Source organism: Arachis ipaensis, chromosome B02 (genome assembly GCF_000816755.2).
Source record: "Arachis ipaensis cultivar K30076 chromosome B02, Araip1.1, whole genome shotgun sequence".
NCBI classification, from domain to species: Eukaryota; Viridiplantae; Streptophyta; class Magnoliopsida; order Fabales; family Fabaceae; genus Arachis; species Arachis ipaensis.
The window spans coordinates 12,339,527-12,339,872 of record NC_029786.2 but is presented as its reverse complement, the minus strand read 5'-3'; positions in this window follow the sequence as shown (position 1 = coordinate 12,339,872).

Below are 346 nucleotides of genomic sequence, written 5' to 3'. Positions count from 1 at the left end.
TCAACATAATAAAATATAATTTTGTATATCCGTGTCATTTTTTTTTAATGGTTACGGATGGCTAAAAACTCGGAAAAAGAACAAAAACAATGCATATAATATATTACAATTTATATATAAATGTTATATGGAACAAGACTAGAAAAGTGAATATACAGTAGATGTGTTTTTTTTTCTCTCTTTAAAACGTTTGAACATTGATCATTAATATGTTTAAATAGTGCTAAGAATAAATAATTATCTAATGTATAGAAATTGTGAAACTCATGTACCTGTCTGTGTATTGGTTGGTAAAGTTTCTTCATAAATTTTTGCTGCTCCTTAGGATTATTGACTATAGACTATA